Here is a 611-nt window from a genome sequence, read left to right as displayed (position 1 = left end):
CGGGAATAAAGAGTAAGTTATTGAAATCATACACATTAATGTCTATTTGTTTTATATTAGATTATACTTACTTCAACAAATAGAAAACCAAGATTTCACAAAATAAGTTCTGTAGATTTCTCAGCATTTGGTTAGCTTCCAAAGTTTAAGCTGAATTTTAGATTTTCCTGTTGTCAATTTCTATACAAAAAGATTTTGAGGTGCTGCTTTTATTTTTATATTATCAGATGCCTCCAATGCTTTCTGAAGGAACAACACACGTTTTTATGTTTGTGTATTCTTGGGAGAATTACAAATATATATTTTGTTACAATCCTGTCCTCACTTAAACCAGTTCAAAGTGTATTTTACAGTCTATGACAGTTATATGAAAACAGTCATAGACTTTATTTTTCTGGGCTTCAAAATCACTGCAGATGGTGACTGCAGCCATGAAATTAAAAGACACTTGCTCCTTGGAAGAAAAGTTATGACCAACCTAGATAGCATATTAAAAAGCAGAGACATTACTTTGCCAACAAAGGTCCATCTAGTCAAAGCTAGTTTTTCCAGTAGTCATGCATGGATATGAGAGTTGGACCATAAAGAAAGCTGAGTGCTGAAGAATTGAT

This window comes from Dama dama, chromosome 29 (assembly GCF_033118175.1).
Source record: "Dama dama isolate Ldn47 chromosome 29, ASM3311817v1, whole genome shotgun sequence".
In the NCBI taxonomy this organism is placed as follows: Eukaryota; Metazoa; Chordata; class Mammalia; order Artiodactyla; family Cervidae; genus Dama; species Dama dama.
Note: the sequence above shows the minus strand (reverse complement) of the source record.